At 41.9% G+C, this 21,702-nt stretch overlaps 1 pseudogene; it reads right to left on the bottom strand.

Annotated features, from left to right (window-relative positions):
• Positions 1-1,420: 1,420 nt before the first annotated feature.
• LOC135523997 (eomesodermin-like) lies at positions 1,421-20,055 on the bottom strand (annotated as a pseudogene).
• Positions 20,056-21,702: the final 1,647 nt, after the last annotated feature.

Here is a 21,702-nt window from a genome sequence, read left to right as displayed (position 1 = left end):
GTCTGTTTGGCTCTCTCTTAGCCCTAGGATACATATTTGCCTGGTATCGGGGTGGTTGGAAATGGAGAAGCAACAGAGGTCATCAAATCCAATAAATAAATACAAATACTACCCTATATTACTATTACCCTGTGTAGGCCATATAATGGGCTTTTGGCATTATGATTGTGTCTGTGTGTTTGTGTGTGTCATTATCAGCTCTCTGTTAGTAGGATTTCCAGTGTGTGTTGTCCGAGTGGCCCCCGTTTTAATGCAGTTATTGATTGTGGTCTTTATTTGTGTGGTGACGGGGGCACTCTCAGATTGATTTAAATCACAGAGGGCGACCTCTGTTACAGTGAAACCGTCAAAAACTTTTACCCTGTAATACCGAACGCAGCTCCCTGAAATGGTCTGGGATGGAAGCCTGAGAGTAAATTCATCCAATGATTTAGGTTCCCATTGTGAGCTTACAAATTCAAATGAATCGCTATTGTAGTTGCCTCCAGAGTGTCTGTGAGATATGTTGAATTCCATTGTGTTGTGAGTCAGAGTGGCGACTCCTATTGGCTGCTAAGGCCAATAGTTCTAAATGACAGACTGCTGTAGGCTTCAGAAGACCAGAGGAAGACTGGCCCGTCGGGCTTGAGGCTGATTAGCGTTGCCACTTCAGGGCTAAGGTCCCCCTCACCTCTGACACTTGACCTCTCGCCTGTGTGCTCGACCCTCAGCTTGCAGTTTTTCACTGCTGTCACAAGGGGGAGTTGCAATCTCCTCAGACAGTAGAGGGAGGATAAGTCAGAAATTCTTCAATTATGTTATTAACATGCAACCAGTCTTGTCTGCATCTTAGTACATTGGGGCATGTAATTGTGATCATATACTAAAAGAGTTGGGGGAATAGAGAAATGTCTGTGTGTGAGCGAGAGAAAGTGTGTGGGCGATTGTGTAAGTCTGTGTGTGTGTGACGTGGGAAGACCGGACAGGCCCTGCAGGGGTCTGTCAGCAGGTGTGCAGACGTCTTATTTTATAATCCCCAAACGTTAGGAAGACTTAAGTCACAGGTCTGCGTGTCGTTGTGTCTACGTGTCTCTAGGGCAGTGTCAGTGGACCCAGTCAAATCGCCTTGGCTCTTTGGCCCTCACACACTTTGACAGTCACCTTCAAAGTGTTAGTGTCTGACCTCAAATGGTCCTTGTTCTGAAACACGTAGCCAACACACAAAGAGAGGGCCTTATGAGTAGAGTAGCCACACGTTTGGGCTATAGAGAGGTCTACTCTATTTGTAAAGTAAGTATATATATATATATATATATATATATATGTGTGTGTGTGTGTGTGAAAATAGCTGAGGTACAAGATATCTGACTTGTCTTCACCCTTTTGTTGTTGGACTTCCGTAGCCAATTGAGCTCCAGTCCAGCGCCATTACATGACTTCATTGGACAGGCAGAGACATACGGCCATGTGGGAGATACTAAAGCACAAAGAGGATCGGGTAGGACACGAGGAGAGGGTATTTACGTGGTGGGTGGGGGGCTCAGTGGGTGTAAAAGCCGTAGTAGCCGGCGTCACTACTGCTGTCCTTTTCACAGACCTCCGCACTGCGGGTGGGTGGCGAGTTCTCCGTGCTAGAGGCGTAGGGCGACACTCGCGGTTTCTTGCTCTCCACCCCACTCTCGAACAGGCCGGAGTCGGCCGAGTCCACTGATTTGACCGAGGGGGGTTCCAGCCAGGGGTCCTCTCCCCCAACCTCCTTGGGCTTGTCCTGTAGTGGGGGTGGGGGCGGAGCGGCTCTAGCAGGGATGGGGGGTGGAGCCTAGCGTGACCTGAAGAGGAGGAGTTGGTAGAGGATACGGGCCTGAACCAGCCTAGACTGGGGCCGGCTTTACTGGGGTGGGGGTGGTTAAGGTACTGAGGGGAGGGTCTGCTGGTGGTCCAGGCTGCTGAGGAGGCTCCCGAGACGGATACGCTGGCAGAGGCGAAGGGGCTGTCCCCGTAGTAGCCCAGTGTGTGGTGGGCCGACGTCTGCAGGGGAAAGGGCTTGTAGAAGCTGTTGCTAGCAAAGTCACTCTCGTAGGTGTTGAAGTCCAGCCGGTTGGAGGTGACACTCTGCTGCGGGGAAAGGTACCAGCGGCTGTGGGGGCTGGCTGAGGGGTCTTTGGACTGCTGGCCCATGGCAGCCATGTGCTCCCGGCTGTAGAATCGGCTCTGAGGCAGCGGGTTCATGTACTGGTCCGTCAGGTACCCCTGTGTGTAGCAGGTCCCCGCCAAAAACTGCTGGCCCTCGGTGGGGGACGGGGTGAGGCGGTCCGTGTCAGGCGGTGCATACAGCCTAGGCAGGGGAGGTGTTACTTCCTGGCAAAACCTAAGCCAAAAATATCTCTCAATCAACTAAAAGGCTTCTAACGCCTACTCATATCAACACATCTTTGTGAGATAGAAATACATAGGCCTACTAGCGTTAGCAATTTTACATGATATATTAGATGGAGATATCTAGTGTTGATACGGTTGGACTGAGTAGGTGTGTGAGCACTGTGCCTCAGCGCCTGCTTGTATAGACATAGAGCGGCTTTAAACATTCTCATTCAAGACTAGAGGCCCCTCTGGAGAGCAGGGTTTTGTTTTCTCTTTATTAATTCAGTTATTTTCTGGCATACTCACGTGTCATAACTGTCCCGGAAACCTTTAGCAAAGGGGTTATGGTCTATTTTCAGCTGAGTGATCTGTGTAAGAAATAGCAGGAGACAGGATGGGAGAGGGGGCAAGGATAGGACAGACAGATCGTTGGAGAGAGAGTGTGAGAGCGTAGATGCATTAGAAACAGAGAGAGAGAGAGAGAGAGATCACTGACTGCATGAAATAATTAATGAGGGTTACACACAGTTTATTTTCTTATCATGGGAAAGTCTTATGCTTTGGCACCTTTGTGCGAGTATACTTCTATTCCTAATTAAGTTATAATTGTCTATGATACGTTATGGAAAAGGGCACGCCCAATGAGCTGTTGAGGTCAGGCGAGGTGACTCACGTCTGCATTTTGATAGGCTGTGACAGCGATGAATTGGTTTTCCGGAAAGACGAAGGTCTGGGCCTTGGTAGTGAGGAAGGGGTCCTCAGAACCATCGTCCTTCACCTCAATGATGTGCAGCCGCGGCTGGTACTTATGGAGTGACTGCAGCACGATCATCTAGGAGGGAACAGCACTGTAGAGTTAGTTATAGAAGAGCATTACGACCATCATAGCCTTAGGAAGTAGTGAGGGTGCTGCGGTATTTTTCGCTGTGGGAGGGGAGGGGGGATGCTGAGAATTTTGGGTCAAAGGGGGAGGGGGGCGGCGCTGAAAAAAACGTGTTATCCGCTCTACAGATGGCTATATTGGTCTGCTAATACAGGACTAGTAAAGGCCCAGTGCACTACATTTGTGAGAACATACATGCGCACACACACACACACACACACACACACACACACACACACACACACACACACACACACACACACACACACACACACACACACACACACACACACACAGAGCGCATTCAGAAAGTATTCAGAAAGTATTCAGACCCCTTCACTTTTCCCACATTTTTCACCACAATACGTTACAGCCTTATTCTAAAATAGATTAAATAATTATTTTCCCTCATTGATCTACACACAATACCCCATAATGACAAAGGAAAAGCAGGTTTTTATAAAAGTTTGCTAATTTCTAAAATTTATAAACAGAAATACCTTATTTCCATAAGTATTCAGACCCTTTGCTATGAGACTCGAAATTGAGCTCAGGTGCATCCTGTTTCTATCGATCATCCTTGAGATGTTTCTACAACTTGACTGGAGTCCACCTGTGGTAAATTCAATTGATTGGACATAATTTGGAAAGGGACACACCTGCCTATATAAGTTCCCACAGTTGCATGTCAGAGCAAAAACCAAGCCATGAGGTAGAAAGAATTGTCCAGCTCCGAGACAGGATTGTATTGAGGCACAGATCTGGGGAAAGGTACCAAAAGATTTCTGCAGCATGGAAGGTCCTCAAGAACACAGTGGCCTCCATCATTCTTAAATGGAAGAAGTTTGGAACCACCAATACTCTTCCTAGAACTGGCCGCCTGGCCATACTGAACAATCGGGGGAGGCGGACCTTGGTCAGGGAGGTGACCAAGAACCCGACGGTCACTCTGACAGAGCTCCAGAATTCCTCTGTGGCGATAGGAGAAACTTCCATAAGGACAACCATCTCTGCAGCACTCCATCAATCAGGCCTTTTTGGTAGAGTGACCAGATGGAAACTATTCCTCGCTAAAAAGGCACATGACAGCCCACTTAGAATTTGCCAAAAGGCACCAAGATTCTCTGGTCTGATGAAACCAAGATTTAATTATTTGTCCTGAATGCCAAGTGTCACATCTAGAGGAAACCTGGCACCATCCCTACAGTGAAGCATGGTGGTGGCAGCATCATGCTGTGGGGATGTTTCAAGGGCAGGGACTGGGAGGCTAATCAGGATCGAAGCAAAGATGAACGGCACAAAGTACAGAGAGATCCTTGATGAAAACCTGCTCCAGAGCACTCAGGACCTCCGACTGTGGCGAAGGGTCACCTTCCAACAGGACAACAACCCTAAACACACAGCCAAGACAATGCAGGAGTGGCTTTGGGACAAGTCTCTGAATTTCCTTGAGTGGCCCAGTCAGAGCCTGGACTTCAACACATTTGAACATCTCTGGACAGACCTGAAAATATCTGTGCAGCAACACTCCCCATCGAACCTGACAGAGTTTGAGAGGATCTACACAGAAGAAAGGGAGAAACTCCCAAAATACAGGTGTGCCAAGCTTGTAGCGTCATACCCAAGAAGACTTGAGGCTGTAATTGCTGCCAAAGGTGCTTCAACAAAAGTACTGAGTAAAGAGTCTGAATACTTATGTAAATGTGGGGGCTGGTGCCAGGTTTCCTTCAGATGTGATGCTTGGCATTCAGGCCAAAGAGTTCCATCTTGGTTACATCAGACCAGAGAATCTTGTTTCTCATGGTCTGAGAGTCTTTAGGTGCCTTTTGGCAAACTCCAAGTGGGCTGGCATGTACCTTTTACTGAGGAGTGACTTCCATATGGCCACTCAACCATAAAGGACTGATTAGTGGAGTGCTGCAGAGATGATTGTCCTTCTGGAAGGTTCTCCCATCTTCACAGAGGAACTCTGGAGTTCTTTCAGAGCGACCATCGGGTTCCTGGTCATCTCCCTGAACAAGGCCCTTCTCCCCTGATGGCACAGTATGATGGATCTCTACGGTCAATTCCTTCGACCTCATGGCTTGGTTTTTGCTCTGACATGCACTGCAATCAAGTTGTAGAAACATCTCAAGGATGATCAATGGAAACAGGATGCACCTCAGCTCAATTTAGAGTTTCACAGAATTGGTTCTGAATACTTATGTAAATACGGTATATGTTTCTATTTTTAATACATTTGCTAAAATGTAAAAAAAAAACTGTTTTTGCTTTGTCATTTTGTGGTATTGTGTGTAGATTGCTGACAATAATTGTTTTCTAAATCCATTTTACAACAAGGCTGTAACGTAACAAAATGTGGAAAAAGTTAAGTGGTTTGAATACTTTCCGAAAGCACTGTGTATATATATATATATATATATATTAGAGGTCGACCGATTAATCAGCATGGCCGATTAATTAGGGCCGATTTCAAGTTTTCATAACAATTGGTAATCTGCATTTTTGGACGCCGATTATGGGCGATTACATTGCACTCCACGAGGAGACTGCATGGCAGGCTGACCACCTGTTACGCAAGTGCAGCAAGGAGCCAAGGTAAGTTGCTAGCTAGCAAGCATTAAACTTATCTTATAAAAAAACAATACATCTTAATATAATCACTTGTTAACTACACGTGGTTGATGATATTACTAGTCTAACTAGCTTGTCCTACAAATAATCAATGTGGTGCCTGTTAATATATCATCAAATTACTGCTTACTTCGCCAAACAAAAAAGCACTGTTATTGCACCAATGTACCTAACCATAAACAGCAATGCTTTTCTTAAAATAAAATCAATACACAAGTATATATATTTTTAAACCTGCATATTTAGTTAAAAGAAATTCATGTTAGCAGGCAATATTAACTAGGGAAATTGTGTCACTTCTCTTGCGTTCAGTGCAAGCAGAGTCAGGGTATATGCAACAGTTTGGGCCGCCTGGCTCATTGCGACTGTGTGAAGACCATTTCTTCCTAACAAAGACTTGCCTGAATTTTAGCCAGAAAAATTTAGACTTATGGATGCCACCCGTTCGATTAAATACGTAACGGTTCCATATTTCACTGAAAGAATAAACGTTTTGTTTGCGAAATAATAGTTTCCGGATTTGACCATATTAATGACCTAAGGCTCGTATTTCTGTGTGTTTATTATATTGTAATTATGTCTATGATTTGATATTTGATAGAGCAGTCTGACAGAGGTGGTAGGCAGCAGCAGGCTCGTAAGCATTCAATCAAGCAGCACTTTCCTGCGTTTGCCAGCAGCTCTTTGCAATGCTTGAAGCACAGCACTCTTTATGACTTCAAGCCTATCAACTCCCAAGATTAGGCTGGCAATACTATAGTGCCTATAAGAACATCCAATAGTCAAAGGTATATGAAATACAAATGGTATAGAGAGAAATAGTCCTATAATTCCTATAATAACTACAACCTAAAACTTCTTAACTGGGAATATTGAATACTCATGTTAAAAGGAACCACCAGCTTTCATACTGTACAGTGCCTTGCGAAAGTATTCGGCCCCCTTGAACTTTGCGACCTTTTGCCACATTTCAGGTAGAAAACTGTGAAGAAACAACAACAAGTGGGACACAATCATGAAGTGGAACGACATTTATTGGATATTTCAAACTTTTTTAACTAATCAAGAACTGAAAAATTGGGCGTGCAAAATTATTCAGCCCCCTTAAGTTAATACTTTGTAGCGCCACCTTTTGCTGCGATTACAGCTGTAAGTCGCTAGGGGTATGTCTCTATCAGTTTTGCACATCGAGAGACTGAAATTTTCCCCATTCCTCCTTGCAAAACAGCTCGAGCTCAGTGAGGTTGAATGGAGAGCATTTGTGAACAGCAGTTTTCAGTTCTTTCCACAGATTCTCGATTGGATTCAGGTCTGGACTTTGACTTGGCCATTCTAACACCTGGATATGTTTATTTTTGAATCATTCCATTGTAGATTTTGCTTTATGTTTTGGATCATTGTCTTGTTGGAAGAAAAATCTCCGTCCCAGTCTCAGGTCTTTTGCAGACTCCATCAGGTTTTCTTCCAGAATGGTCCTGTATTTGACTCCATCCATCTTCCCATCAATTTTAACCATCTTCTCTGTCCCTGCTGAAGAAAAGCAGGCCCAAACCATGATGCTGCCACCACCATGTTTGACTGTGGGTATGGTGTGTTCAGGGTGATGAGCTGTGTTGCTTTTACGCCAAACACAACGTTTTGCGTTGTTGCCAAAAAGTTCAATTTTGGTTTCATCTGACCAGAGCACCTTCTTCCACATGTTTGGTGTCTCCCAGGTGGCTTGTGGCAAACTTTAAACGACACTTTTTATGGATATCTTTAAGAAATGGGTTTCTTCTCTCCACTCTTCCATAAAGGCCAGATTTGTGCAATATACGACTGATTGTTGTCCTATGGACAGTCTTCCACCTCAGCTGTAGATCTCTGCAGTTCATTTAGAGTGATCATGGGCCTCTTGGCTGCATCTCTGATCAGTCTTCTCCTTGTATGAGCTGAAAGTTTAGAGGGACGGCCAGGTCTTGGTAGATTTGCAGTGGTCTGATACTCCTTCCATTTAAATATTATCGCTTGCACAGTGCTCCTTGGGATGTTTAAAGCTTGGGAAATATTTTTGTATCCAAATCCAGCTGTAAACTTCTTCACAACAGTATCTCAGACCTGCCTGGTGTGTTCCTTGTTCTTCATGATGCTCTCTGCGCTTTTAACGGACCTCTGCGACTATCACAGTGCAGGTGCATTTATACAGAGACTTGATTACACACAGGTGGATTGTATTTATCATCATTAGTCATTTAGGTCAACATTGGATCATTCAGAGATCCTCACTGAACTTCTGGAGAGAGTTTGCTGCACTGAAAGTAAAGGGGCTGAATACTTTTGCACGCCCAATTTTTCAGTTTTTGATTTGTTAAAAAATATCCAATAAATGTCGTTCCACTTCATGATTGTGTCCCACTTGTTGTTGATTCTTCACAAAAAAATACAGGTTTATATCTTTATGTTTGAAGCCTGAAATGTGGCAAAAGGTCGCAAAGTTCAAGGGGGCCGAATACTTTCGCAAGGCACTGTATGTTCTCATTTCCTAAGCAAGGAACTTAAACGTTAGCTTTTTTACATGGCACATATTGCACTTTTAATTTCTTTTACTGTGTTTTTGCATTATTTAAACCAAATTGAAAAATTTTCATTATATATTTGAGACCAAATAGATTTTTATTTATGTATTTATTATATTAAGTTAAAATAAAAGTGTTCATTCAGTACTGTTGTAATTGTCATTATTACAAATATATATATATATAAATAAAAATCGTCCGATTAATTGGTATCAGCTTTTTCCGGTGTATCGGTATCAGCGTTGAAAAATCATAATCGGCCGACCTCACATTATATACATATATTTTTCATTATTTTTAGTTTTTTTCTGGGGGGGTGCACCCTCAGCACCCCTACTATGACGACCATGAAATACGATCAAAAGCACCATCAATAGAAAATCTAATTTAGATAAATATTCAAACTACTGAACAAACACACAAACAGCAAAAAAGCAACAACATAAAACATTAGGATTTTATGACATATTCAAATGACTTTCTGAGCAAACTGTATTCTGTTACCTGTGCAACGTTGTTGGAGCTGCCCTTGTTATTGGTGAGCTTGAGCTTGCCAAACGACACCTCCTGCCTCATCCAGTGAGCCCCTGTGTTGGGAGAGTCTGGGTGCATATACATCCTATTCCCTATGGGAAAGAGTTAATAACAACGTTAATGAAGCCTTCTTGAGCCCTTTATAAGTCTACATAAGCCTACATAAATGCTTCACAAATCATTTACAAGCAAATGCCCTACTACACAATCACAGCTCCAGTTGACATCGGCACAACAACATTCTAACCCGCCACCACATAATCGTTAGCTACCATGGCAATGTTACCACAACTACCACTACACTGTAATAAGTCCGGTGCCACACAGCCACCATACCTGCTATGACACAGGTTGACCTATTTCGATGACTGCAGTGCTGCGTGGCAGTTCAAATTGATGCTCTAACTCTCAAGGCTACTCTGGAGGAGTATTGGGGATTCACTGATTGTACCACTGTATGTCATTGATTGGAGCTGCATGGATGACAGAGAGTGTGGTGTGGAAATATTATAAACTGGATGGATCGAGCTCTGAATAGTGATTGGCTGAAAGCCGTGGTTTATCAGACCGTATACCACGGGTGTGACAAAACCTTACTTTTAACTGTTCTAATTATGTTAGTAACCAGTTTATAATAGCTATAAGGCCCCTCGGGGGTTTGTAGTATGCGGCCAACATACCACAGTGAAGCTCTGTATGCAGGCACTCCACGTTGCGTCTATCTTAAGAACAGCCCTTAGCAGTGGTATATTGTTCATATACCACAACCCCTCTGGCCTTATTGCTTAATTATACAATCATACCTGGCATGTTGCCCTCTGCTTTGCCACACTGGACCCACTTGCCTCCCTGGTACCTCCAGTGGTGCTGGTCAGCCAGGACCACGTCCACATACACATTGTAGTGGGCTGACGGGTCCAGAACGCTGATGTTGAAACTCAGGAAGGGGAACATCCTCCTAGAGTAGAAGAGAGATCATGGTCAGATGAGAGAAGAGGGAGATATATTCGGTTAAACTACAACAAAAGAGTGGCCTCCCTGGTGGCGCAGTGGTTAAGGGCGTTGTACTACAGCGCCAGCTGTGCCATCAGGGACCCTGGGTTCGCGCCCAGGCTTTGTCGTAACCGGCCGCTACCGGGAGGTCTGTGGGGCGATGCACAATTGGCCTAGCGTTGTGAGGGTTTGGCAGGTAGGGATGTCCTTGTCTCATCGCACCAGCGACTCCTGTGGCGGGCCGGGCTGAATGCACGCTGTGTAAAGAAGCAGTGCGGCTTGGTTGGGTTGTGTATCGGAGGACGCATGACTTTTGACCTTCGTCTCTCCCGAGCCCGTACGGGAGTTGTAGCAATGAGACAAGATAGTAGCTACTAAAACAATTGGATACCATGAAATTGGGGAGAAAAAGGGGTCAAATTAAAAATAAATCAAAATTACAACAAAAGAGATGTACTGTAGTACATTCTTATAGGGCAAGATTTAATTGAAAGGAAAATACCACTAAAATGCATTTCTTGGTATTTTTTTTATTAGTCCACTGTTGATACAGTCAAAAAGACTTTGGGACAGTTGACTAATGAAACAAATAGCAAAATATAGTTTGAGTGGAATTATTCCATGAAGAAACACAAATATGCTACTGTATTGCTCTTTCTAATAACCTTAAATTGTACATGTTTTACCCCTATTATTCCAATGTGGATATACACAGTACAAACAATTGGAATTAAAATACACAAACATTTCTTGACTTGACAGCTTTTACAACACTACCATCAGAATGACTAAATCTACTTCGAGCTACAAATTGTACTACAATCTGAACCAACCCCAAGGCATCTTTGTCAGAAACAACATTGAGCAAGATAGAGAGGGGATTTCTTTTTAAAAGCTCTGTGTGTGTTTCTTCTGTGTGAGGTCAGATGGCTGAGGGGCAGAGCGGGGTGATAGGAGAGGGGCAGGGTGTTGTAGTGGAGGTGAATATTTAATATGGCTGTTAATAAAAGATGGGCCAGAAAGCAGCGTCTGATTGCTGGAGCTTTACTTGGTGAACTGATTTGATCACCGGGGCAGTCACTGAGGAGGTAACGGGGAGGTCAGCCTGTCCCAAGGCAATACAGTGGGGAAATGGAGGGTAAAGTTTGACCAAAAACAGGAAAAACACACTCATACATACATAATGTACTGTAAAACACACACACACACACACAAGGCTACCGGGACAGCATGGCACAACACAACCACAGGATTACTTTCTGTCGGCGTGGATTAACGGTCTCTAAGCCTGTGTACATTTTATAACCCCTTGCCCCTTGTCGCCCTGGCATATACACTATACATATCAGTTTACACTAGGCTGTATATGCCTTCATTATGATACTGCAGGTTGAGGCTGTTTGAGATAAGCACAAGGTAATTGATGTTGCTCAAGATTCGCGGCATGCTTTTGGCCTGCTGTTTTGATACTTCATAGTACCTGAGGCTATAGCTTCCAACGCAACACATAGACCGAGATAGTGTGCCTCTAGTGAAGGTAGATACTTGATCAGATAAGGCTGTGCCCACTCCTTAGTGGTTCAAAAAGCTGTGCTAAAAACACACTTCCTTTCCAGATACTCTCACCACCACCACCAACTAGCCAACTCAGGAAATTACTATTATGGTGAGAACCTGAATGCAATTTCTGCTACGATATTTATCATTAATACTGAAGGTGCTTACGTTTTAGAGGGTTATTTGTTGGTTGACTACTATGGTGAGAATATGAAGGCAATTTCTGCTATAATATTCCGAATTAATACTGAAGGCACTTACTTTTTATAGGGTTATATGTAGGTTGCTTTAAATGAAACCATGGTAACGTATGTAATACTACAATACTATAGCAGAGATTGAGAGAGAGCTACTCTCTGCCTCTTTCACTGACAGCCCTGTCTACCTCGGTATGACAGAAAGGGCATTACCTTTTCCACTTGGTGTGAGCCTATAAAGTCAGCTCATTTAAATTCAGCCTGCTCGACCCTCAAGCTCTTTCAGCATTTAGCAGTGTAAAACAAGTGAGGTGTATAAAGAGACATTTCTTTTGGGGGCAAATGTTTGTTTGTGTGTGTGTGTGTGTGTGGGGGGGGGGGCAGAGGGCATCCACTCTGGAGGGTAACTCCTACTCCAATTGGGTGTGTGTGTATGGCATATGTGTGTATCTCACAGATTTCAATACCACAGTCAATTAGTCAAGCAAACTGTACTCTGCTGAGACAGCGTTAACCTCTCCTCTTCAATGACAAACATTAGGGAACCCAAAGGATCTGTGCCAGAATACTATATAATAAATTAAAATGTATTCAGAAAACAGACCACCTGAGGTTGTGACATTGTTATAAAATCTGTTTGGTTTGTGTTTGTTCTGCATGCTTTTATGTGACAAGATGGAAGAGGCTGTCATATCTGTACGAGGAAATGTGCCATTGACAAAACCCACACGAGACCTTACACACATCATACCCTATGGTAAGACAAAATACAATTGGGTGATGATATTTTTTCCTTTTACAGTAAATCTCCACACTGTTGGATATGAATATGTCTACCTGAATCATGGGCAGTCCAGTGCAACAATCAATCTCAAATCTCTGTGAAACCCAAGTATTGTGGTAGCTCCTTAGCTGCTAGGACATAACAGGTGATAGGTTTCTCCTTCCATGGCTGTGTTTAATATAAGTGAAAACAGACACGGGCACTGTTTGAGTCATGAGTGGAACCCCATTACCCTAAAACAGAAAACAAGAACACTGATAGCTGACATTTTCCTTCACTGATATTGTCAGACTTATTTAAACTGAGGCCTTTTATAGGAAATCAGAACTTGTCGAGAGGAAACCAAAAGGCGAGCCACAGAGATGTGGGGGAGGTTCAGGGGTTTTCATTATTGATTATGCAGGATGAGATCTGGAAACTTCTCTGGCTGAGTCTGAAAGGCAGAGAGCCTGACTGAGAGTGGGCAGCCACAGACTGGTCTAGCCATGCCATGATTCCATGTCTATTGAGTCCTACACTACTGTCTTTAGGCGAAACCTGTCTGGAAGGACAGGGACTGTGGTGTCACCGGTAGTACCTGTTCTAACTAAATCAGCATATTTAAGTCAAATACTTGCCAGACAGCCAATCATTCAACATGTGGGTGTAGTTGGGAAAAACAAAGCTCAATGACAAACAAACATCGGCTGGGTTAGAGAGAAAGAGAAAGGGGGTAGCCCTGGGGATGTGAAGCAGAAGCCGGTGAGTGACTGCATATTCACAGGGGAGAAGACTTTTCTGCTTGAGTGCACCTACTGATTCAACAGGACAGGAGTTCAGGTCCAGTTTATGTCACCACACATGTACACTTGATCATCGGTGATGAAAACATGCCAGTCTACAGCTGCTGCTGGACACAAGGAGAGTATCACACTATTTATAGGCACCTATTCTCTATCCAATGGATCGAGGTACAGTACAGAGAACCTTTGTGTAGACAGAAAACCGAACAGCAGCTCAGGAATATAGTCAGATGATGCCACTATTGTGGCTAATCCTTATTGTGGCTAGCTTTACAGATGGGTCCGACCACCATTACTCAAATAAGAACTGTCTTAAAAATTAGGGTAATTTTAGATGATGACACCTAGCCTTATAGTTAGCTAGCTAACTATAGCTATTGAAACAGATTGTCGTTTTGCTATTTTTTTGGGGAAGAACATTGTTTGCATCCATGAGCTAGCTAGCTAGATTTTTTTTAATGACCTGCACTGTAGGTGTGCGAGACAACTTTACCAGCATCATAGCATACATATCGATGACTCATTGTGACATATGAAATACGAGTGATAGTGTAATCAATGTGTAATAACTACGTAAAAAATGTATGAACGTGTTAAATGATTATGTGATGTGCAGTCACATTCAAGTCCTGATTGGACAACAAGTTTACTTGACACGTCAAATAGTGTTATTTCACACGCCAAATAGTGTTAAATAGTATATTTATGGACATGCAAAGACCCCAACGGCATTCCATAGAAGTCCTGGTTGAGAATGAAATGACTGAACAAATGGACAACGAAACAGCACAGCAAGTATGTGAAAGAAATAGGTTTTGATTATGTTTTACTGGTAATGGGGACATACGTAAATGCCAACAAAATAACCTTTTGGTCAGTGTGGTGTGTGTAACCTTTATTTAACTATGCAAGTCAGTTGACGGACTACCCCGGCCAAACCCGGGCGACACTGGGTCAATTGTGCGCTGCCCTATGGGACTCCCAAACACGGCCGGATGTGATACAGCCTGGATTCAAACCAGGGACTGTAGTGACGCCTTTTGCACTGAGATGCAGTGCCTTAGACCGCTGCGTCCATGTGTTGCATCCATGTGTGTGTGTGTAACTGTACTAGAATGCTTAAAAGGCTGCTAGAATTGTAAATATCGGATATCGGTATCAGTTTTGTTTTGGCAAGGAAAATATTGATATCGGTATCGGACAAAAATGTAATATCGGTGCATCACTAACTTCAAATCAAAGGTTTCTATGAGTGGGTGCCACCATACATGCAGGGCTCTACGGCAACGCAGCCTTTTAAAACACTTTGTTTTTACAAGTAGCATGTGTGCGCCTAAGTTTAAAAATTGAGACACACACAAAGAAATTTGTGCTCCTAAACTATTTTACTACAGTGTGAGTAAAATGGTCACACTGTAGAGGCCTGACATGCTATGCTCCCCATTCTCGACATCTTTCAAGAGGCAATGAGAACCTAAACATCAGAGCATATAGGAAGTACTTGGGTTAGTTCCTTCTGAAAAGTTGGTATTAGAGGTTTCTGCAAGACACTGCATACTTTATGTATGCACACACCAACATCTGTACAGGATGTGACAAGTTGTTTAAAAAGCCTAAGACATCAAAACCTTGAAATAGTCCTACTTCTGCTTCACTGGAGAGAGAGAGAGGTGGAGCATATATGCATTACTCAGACATTGACTAGGTTGCACTTGATGTTGAAAAACACTGATTGCTATATCACTACAAACGCTTATGTACATTTTTATTTAACCCCAGTTTTCAGAAACACCTCGACAGCTATCCTTTGAGGCGTGTTCATTACTTGTTTATTTATAAATGGGTTATAAACAGTCAAAACACAATGGTTTAATTACATTGTGATTGATTGATCCTAGTTACAATTTTGTATGTTTAAATGTTTTTTTGGAACATATTAAGTGAGAAATATATACACAATCAAACACAATCAACATTACCGAGATTCATTGAACCAGAGAGACAGAGATGTATTTTCTCTCTGAGCAGGTTACCATGATTCCCGTGAGTCTCAGGTTAGGGCAGAACTCTTCCTCTGAAATGGGCTGCCTACACTGTAAGAACTTACTCAATCATATCTTCGTCCAAGAAAACATCTTGCTATAGATCAATAACAGTTAGAGATGTCATCAAATTATAGAGTATTCAAAATTTGAATTCTACAACAATCTAAAAAGCACACAACATAATGCTCATGTCTTCTTTGACAATGGCTGAATGCAGTTGTTGCTAAAAATGCATGTCTTGGTTAAAACCTCTTGAGTGTAGGGGGCAATATTTTGATGTTTGGATGAAAAACGTACCCAAATGAAACTGACTATTTCTCAGGCCCAGAATCTAGAATATGCATATAATTGTCAGCTTAGGATAGAAAACACTCTAAAGTTTCCAAAACTGTCAAAATATTGTCTGTGAGTATAATTGCAGGTGAATACCTGAGGAAAATACAAAGAGGAAGTTCCTTCTATTTTGAAAGCTCCCTGGTTCATTGCATCCCTTCCCTCCATTTAAAGGGATATCAACCAGATTCATTTTCCTATGGCTTTCACATGGTGTGAACAGTCTTTAGACATAGTTTCAGGCTTTTATTCTGATAAATGAGCGAGAAAGATCACATCACGTCAGTGGATGGCTGGGTGCCAGCAGCGTTTTGCATGCGTGAGCAGCTTGGGGAGACATTTTCTCTCTCTCTCTCCTATTGAAGAAGCTACGGTTGAAATATTATCAATTATTTATTGTAAAAACAACCTGAGGATTTATTATAAAAAACGTTTGACATGTTTCTACGAACTTTACGGATACTATTTGGAATTTTCTTCTGCCCCGTCGTGACTGCTCGAGCCTGTGGATTTCTGAACATAACGCGCCAAACAAATGGAGGTATTTTGGATATAAAAATAATCTTTATGGAACAAAAGGAACATTTATTGTGTAACTGGGAGTCTCGTGAGTGCAAACATCCAAAGATCATCAAAGGTAAGCGATTCATTTAATTGCTTTTCTGACTTTCGTGACCAATCTACTTTGCTGCTAGCTGTTTGTAATGTTTTGTCTGCTGAGAGAGATGCCATTACATAAACACTTGGATAGCTTTCCCCCGAAAAGCTTTTTTGAAATCTGACATGCCAGGTGGATTAACAACAAGCTAACCTGTGTTTTGCTATATTGTACTTGTGATTTCATGAAAACTAATTATTTTTAGTAATTTAATTTGAATTTGGTGCTCTGCAATTCAGCGGATGTTGACGAAAATGATCCAGCTAAAAGGATGGGGTGCGCCAAGAAGTTTTAAATTCCAATCATGTTGAACCAGCACCTAACATAATCTCCTCAGTTATTTTTCTATCAGCAATCTAAGTACATGGTGGACCACTATCACAATCAATAGCAACCTCTCACCAACAGATATGGTTCCATTGCCACTGCCATGAGTCAAAGAGTCAGTGGTGGTGGAGATGGCTGGTCCAAGCCCATGTTAAATTAATTGGTCTTGTCTTACAGGAACACTTGAAAAGAGCAGGAGAACCCTTGCCCCTGCTGCATGCCTAGGGATTGCTGCACATTTCAAAAGGCCAGACTTGTTCTTCTGAGGGAATGGGATCCTCACTCCCTATACTCTTAACTGTACCAGAGAAGAGGTGTGAGTGAAAAAAGAGGGAAAAAAGCTTGCCTTCCTTCCTGGACTTCAAAAGGTGCCTAGCACCACTGCTCTGTGTATGGCCATCTGAAGCCTCGCTGGTGCCTGCTCTGCCCTTCACCCCATACCCCTCTCTCTCCCTTTCTTGCGTGCACTTGCGTGCTCTCTCTATGTTTCTCTCTACAGTATGTCTCTCTATGTGTCTCTCCATGTCTCTCTCTCTACAGTATGTCTCTCTGAGTCTCTCTATATGAGTCTCTCTGTCTCTCTATGAGTCTCTCTCTGAGTCTCTCTCTGAGTCTCTCTGTCTCTTTATGAGTCTCTCTCTCTGAGTCTCTATGTCTCTCTCTTTGAGTCTCTCTCTGGGTCTCTCTATGTCTCTTTATGAGTGTCTCTCTGTGTCTCTCTCTGTATCTTTATTTATGTGTCTCTGTGTCTCTCTCTCTCTGTGTCTCTATGTCTTTCTCTCTGTGTCTCTCTCTCACCCTTTCACTTGGCTCCATTGGAAGTGAGTAGCATTAGAGAACCCAATGGTTCCAATACTTTTCTTTCACTATCAGTGGAAAATGATATCATGAGAGTAGCTATTTGGTGGTAAGTCTGTTTACACATACAGTATTTCAATTCAATGTGCATGTGATCATTAATATAATGAATATGTAGGCATGTATATTGCCTGTGCCTCTGCGTTTCTCTCTCTGTGTGTGTGTGTGTGTGTGTGTGTGTGTGTGTGTGTGTGTGTGTGTGTGTGTGTGTGTGTGTGTGTGTGTGTGTGTGTGTGTGTGTGTGTGTGTGTGTGAAGGGGGTGGCGGGGGGCACAGCAATATGTGTATTTTAAGATATGCATTAATTACTTTAATTATAAGAGCCGAGATGACCATGACCAGACTGTCATTTTCCACAGGGTTATCTGCCAGGAGAGGTTATATCAAAAACTGACAAACGCACACACAGACATACACAGAGGCAAGCACCAATATACTGTAGGCCTACACAATCATGATAGTAATGATTCGAGTAGAGAGATGAATGCGATTGACAGAACCTGAACCAACTGTCACTGATTTAAACCATTACAGAGAAGTGGGAGTGTTCTTTTAATTTGGAATACGTTTTTATTTTCATATTTACCATTGTAGCAGCACAAAATTGCATTTGAAACAAATAGGAAAATGGTTCAATTAGAGACAGCGGATTATGCCAGCGTGGTGATACACTCGGCATGCACTTCAGGGAGTCAGGCTGAAGCATCATAATGTTTTCCAGCAACAATATTTCCATGATATTGTGTCTAGTATTTATGCTCCTCATCATAGCACATTGGACTCAAACCAGCGCATGAGAACTTGGATTGCTTTGCCCAAAATGTTCATGATAAGTTGCACAAGTTAAATCGGTTAGAACATATAATAAAAAAAATATGCAAAGGAAAACTAGAAAAATATGTGAGAAGCTCACAATGTTGGAGTTTATTTAAAGTGAAGCTTAAATAGCATGCAGATTTCATGATGGGCAAAAAGCAACAACTAAAATAGCCAGCTAGTTTAATATGTAAATGATTATGTTTTGTGCATCATATTAATTAATATCTAATAAACAAGCCTGAAGATTTTTGAGCACTTTGTTAATCTGTAGCGGGTCAATAGTCCCATGCCGTGTCTGGATTCATTCTTATAGGCCCAATTAATTTTCGTGTGACATACTCGGCTTTGGCAGTTTGGCACACACTGATATGGCTAACATTATGTAGCCTACACATACAATGTTTAGGAATGAGTTTGAGGAAAACATGAGCAATGCACCAAGGAACAACTTTCCCTGAACTTCTCACCAATGATTAGCTCACATGTTTTCCTTTTTAGCGCGATTGACCTAGGCCTACAGTAACTATGGAAGGCACTAACACATTTTGCTGGTTGAATTCATGTTATTTCCACCGAAAACAATACGTGCGATGATGTTGTATCAACATGGAAGAGGTGTGGATTGGATTTGAAAAAAAATCATCAAAGGGATTTGATTTTTTTTTTTACCAACGTTTAGCCTAAATCCATTGTAACGGTGTCATGTTGAATTCACGTTAGTTGACAACTCAACCAAAACAATACATTTGGAACTGACGTCTGTGCCCAGTTTATTGTCATTTGTAGTCTACATCAGATGCTATAGGCTTATAATAAACATGCAATAACGTTTCCCTCTGAGGGCATTTGCTTTTTTACTCACCGTCCCTGTTTCGTTATGATCATTTCCGTTTGGTATTTGTGGAACTTCGCCCACAGAGGATAGTTGTTGAGGAGAGCCTGCGTCTTCCCGCACACCTGTAGCCCAGGTAATGGGTAGAGCGGAGTGCGAGGGTACCCGTGTTGAAAGGGTGCGGAATAACTCTCTGGAGAGGCAGGGTAAACTTCTTTGCTCGTTGTCGAGAAACCTTCGACTCCCGTCGGCAAATAAGTCTGTCCCATTCCGTTTCTAGTTGGCGACCTGACACTGCTGAAGTGGCAGCTATTGAGGGGAGTTGGTGAGTAAAACCTCCCGGGTTGTGCTCCGAAACCTGCCACAGTTTGGTCTGCGTGGTATGGCAGTACCAACCCGTCTTGTCCGTTTTGAATTGCGTCTTGGTAATATAACCTGGTGTCCTGAATTCCCATTTTGAACTCCGCTAAATCCTTGCTGCGTTGAAGGTGATTGTTGATATCGGTGTCTTTTCCGAAAGTTTGCGTATCAGTCCCATTCAACATACTGAGATAAAGATTGGGACCTAAATGCCGCCCATGTGCAGCCCCAGTCTCAGTGTATGCGCAATGTCATAGGTTCACCGTGCCCCTTTTGTTTCAAGTCGAGTGGAATGAAAGCGCTTTTAACGATTTTGAGATAAAGGCACACAAATCAACATTTCGTCCACCTACCGTTTTTTGTTCACCCAATAACTAAATAATACGTTCTAAAGTTCATAGAACAATAGGTCTATCGACTTCTGGAAAACGCACCCTCAATTTCAATATATCAAGAAATAGTCAATATTTTTAGTAAAAGTCACGGGTTAATGATTTTATCGTTAACCTTCGGAAATAATTGCCTTGCCTTTTTTTCCAAGAGTCCCTACCAGTGTCTCAAACACATGCCCTGCTTCCTAACCTATGATATATACATTTAGCGATTGTTAATTGGCTGGAGGTGGGTCTGATGCCGAAGCTGGACGTGATAGGCTTGAATTTCGCAAAGACCCTCCCCATTTCCCAAGGACTTGCTCGTGCGGCTCATATATTCTAACTAAGAAGACAACACGATAAACAATTGTTAAACTATTAAACTCTCTGCAACGTTTTCTCACTTTAGGCTACTTAAGGTCAATAACACATTTTAGGAAATATAAAGTCCATTGATTACTGGAATTGCATGTGATCAAAATAAACTCAATATTTTATTGTAGTGGAAGATGCAGGTAGGCAATGATAAAATCATTAACCCGTTATAATGAACATTATAATAATAACAACATCAACAATATTATTATGATTACTTAGTAGTAACCTACTATAATACTACTGTACTAGGCCTAATAGCCTAATGATAAATGAGTCATTTTGAATACAGCATACAGAGAAATTAAACAGATAATAAACATATACATACATATAGGCATATTGTTCATCAGATGTAAATTATTCCTATAGCTTGATAAGATAGTCATACCCTAACTGTTGTGAGCCTATTCTTCGATAACATATTCTTCTCTGATTTTGGCCCACAATATTTTGCCCTTTTATTTTAAAAACAAACAAACAAAAACAAGTTAATGGTTAGTCTTTCGTTTAATCGTAACCTTAAGATATAAACGCATGCACATTTCTGGGCTTCATGTTGTCATAATTCAAATGTTGAAATATCAACCATTTACAACGCATTGGTTAACTGAGAGAGCGTGCACTAATTTGCGCAACATGTTTTGTACCACACTGACACCAGACTGTGATTAATATACTCTCAACCCGTCTCTGACTTTAAACCAACTTTTTTACCTCAGCCTACATGCAACATTTTAATTAAACGCTATTTTTTTCAATGTTTTAGTCATCATCAGAGGGAGAGTTGATAAAAGTATCCGCACACCCACAAGGTTTGGATTTAATTTAGTGTCTAATCGGGTAACAGAACGAGTGTGAACGATTCAATTTAACAAAAGTTTCAGAGTTTTGTCATGTTTAATAAAATGCCATTTCTAAAATGTTTTTGTTTTGTAAATTAATGCATATCACACGTATTTCATATATTGACTCAATCATGTTTTAGAAACTGTAACAAAAAAAATAAGAAATACCAGTAATTGTCACCGTGATGCATTTAAATTAGCCTGATTATGATCAGTTATTGATTGGTTGAAAAGGGATGTATAAAATTTGAATACATAATAGTCCAGAGGTGCTTCGAACAGTGACGTTTAAAATGTTTAACAGTTTTGTTTTTGAACTTACATTGGTCAAATCTGTGACATTTGCTGTCAAATGAACAACATAAATGCATTGATTTCACAAAGAAGGGAGTTATTTCTAATAATTCAGTGAAAATAAGGGGATGTGACCGCTACAATAAATGTACAAGCTCAGTAGCAGAGTGAAGAATACTATAGAATAGTGTACAAGATGAAATAGAGACTGAGGTGACTGAAATATTGTCTATGACTGACTCCAGCAACTGTCCTTGTGTGTTTCAAGAACACAGACACAACTGTTAAATCTGCTCAAAGAGAAGATCTTTATGTTAAAC

The sequence above is a fragment of the Oncorhynchus masou genome, chromosome 31, assembly GCF_036934945.1.
Source record: "Oncorhynchus masou masou isolate Uvic2021 chromosome 31, UVic_Omas_1.1, whole genome shotgun sequence".
Lineage (NCBI taxonomy): Eukaryota > Metazoa > Chordata > Actinopteri > Salmoniformes > Salmonidae > Oncorhynchus > Oncorhynchus masou.
The sequence above is the reverse complement of the archived record's forward strand: the minus strand, read 5'-3'. Positions and strand labels throughout refer to the sequence as shown.